The sequence below is a fragment of the Terrapene carolina genome, unplaced genomic scaffold, assembly GCF_002925995.2.
Source record: "Terrapene carolina triunguis isolate 2854851 unplaced genomic scaffold, T_m_triunguis-2.0 Scaffold1019, whole genome shotgun sequence".
NCBI classification, from domain to species: Eukaryota; Metazoa; Chordata; order Testudines; family Emydidae; genus Terrapene; species Terrapene triunguis.
This window is the reverse complement of record NW_020665370.1, coordinates 3,111-5,304: the sequence shown is the minus strand read 5'-3', so window position 1 is coordinate 5,304 and position 2,194 is coordinate 3,111. Positions and strand designations below refer to the sequence as shown.

Here is a 2,194-nt window from a genome sequence, read left to right as displayed (position 1 = left end):
GCCTTGCCTGGCTGTTTACTTACAAGTTTGAAATATGAGAGACTTGTTCAGAAAGATGTGGAGAGCCTGGATTGATGTCTGGTCCCTCTCAGTCCCAAGAGCGAACAACCCCCAAAACAAAGAGCACAAACAAAAGCCTTCCCACCCCCCAAGATTTGAAAGTATCTTGTCCCCTTATTGGTCCTTTGGGTCAGGTGTCAGCCAGGTTACCTGAGTTTCTTAACCCTTTACAGGTAAAAGGATTTTGGAGTCTCTGGCCAGGAGGGATTTTATAGTACTGTACACAGGAGAGCTGTTACCCTTCCCTTTATAGTTATGACATATGGAATGGATGATATAAGATCTGGTTTAGAAAATGGGTTGTGCAGGAGGTGTCCACAAGAGGATCTTGGTTTTATGGGTCACTATATGATAAATACCTCGGAGAAGGTGTTGATGCCTTTGTAATTAAAGAAAATACTAATGTAAACCCTAATGTAATAGGACAAACCCTATTTTCAATTCACGTGGAGTGTGGAATTAGAATGTGGACATCTAAAGCCACTTGGTGCCTTTGAAAATCTCACTTGGATTTTCTTTCTCTCATGGAATTTTCAAATACTGTTATTATATTATATTATATTATATTATATTATATTATATTATATTATATTATATTATATTATTTATTTTTTCTCTTTTTACAGGTCACTATATGTGAATGGAAATCCAAACCAATGTGACTGAGTTTATTCTCATGGGATTTTCTCATGACCCACACCTCCAAATTTTCCTCTTCTTGGTATTTTTAGTTATTTACCTAATCACTCTAGTGGGGAACATGGCGATTATGCTGGTAATAAGGGTAGATCCTCACCTCCACACTCCCATGTACTTCTTCCTGTCTCATTTGTCCTTTGTCGATATCTGCTATTCCTCAGTGGTTGTCCCTAAGATGTTAGTGAATTTCCTAACAAAGCACAAAACCATTTATATCAACGGTTGCCTTGCCCAGATATTCTTCATTCTGCTCTTAGCTGTTACTGAAATTTTCATACTCTCAGCAATGGCTTATGACCGATACGCTGCCATATGTCACCCATTGCATTATGCAGTAACCATGAACAAACGAGTCTGCAGCCAGTTGGTGGGCAGTTCATGGACAATGGGGCTCTTGTGTTCAATGGTCAACACTGTCCTTGTGTTAAAGTTACACTTTTGTGGGCCCAATGAAATCAGGCATTTCAGCTGTGAGCTCCCTCCCCTATTACAACTATCTTGTACTGGGACCTTCACCAACAAAATAGCTCTTCTTTCTTCTGCTGTGATATTTGGTTTCAGTTCCTTCCTCCTCACCCTGGTCTCCTACATGTTCATCATCTCCACCATCCTGAGGATACGCTCTGCGGAGGGCCGTCATAAAGCCTTCTCCACCTGCAGCTCCCACCTTATCGTGGTGGGTTTGTTGTACATGATGGCTATTTTCCAGTACATGAAACCCAGCTCAGTCACTTCATTTGTTTTAGATGAGCTGTTCTCTATCCAGTACAGCATCTTGACCCCCATGTTAAACCCCATCATCTACAGCCTGAAAAACAAAGAAGTGAAAACAGCCCTGAGGAAAATAGTGGAAAAAAATACAGTTTTTCTTATTTAATGTTTGGCTCAAAATACCATCACCACCATCTTCCTTGTTTACCTCCTCAACCTATTTGACGGCATCTGCTGCTCCTTTCTTAGGTTTCCAGTTGTTTAGAACAGTGTCTGTATGATTGTACAGCACCCAACACAATGAGTTCCTGAACACTGGTAAGAAAACTCAGTAGGGTTGGTCAAAACATTTCACTCAATGTTTTTTTTCAGTACATAATGGTCAATACTGGCTCTTTTTTCAAATAGACAACATTGATATCTATTGAATATTTTTCTTTTTTTTACATCATCAGTAGTTTTAGCCTCTCCATTTAGTAACAGGCCTGTACCATTGTTATGATTTCTTTTTTCCAGATTGTCTTGAAAATGTCCTTCTTATTTTCCTTAGCCCTGCCATTGATGGATTTTTCCCTGATGTCTCTAGCTTCCATTATCAATGTTTTACACTTCATAACTTCTAATATGTATTCATCACTATCTACTTCACCTTTTTTCCATTCGTTAGACTTTTGTTTCTATTTTAACTGCTACTTTAACTTCCCCCCTTCACCAGGATGGGCTC

The 2,194-nt window shown here is 39.3% G+C and overlaps 1 pseudogene; it reads left to right on the top strand.

Annotated features, from left to right (window-relative positions):
- The first annotated feature begins 694 nt into the window (after positions 1 to 694).
- Positions 695 to 1,636, top strand: LOC112112233 (annotated as a pseudogene).
- The last annotated feature ends 558 nt before the right edge of the window (positions 1,637 to 2,194 follow it).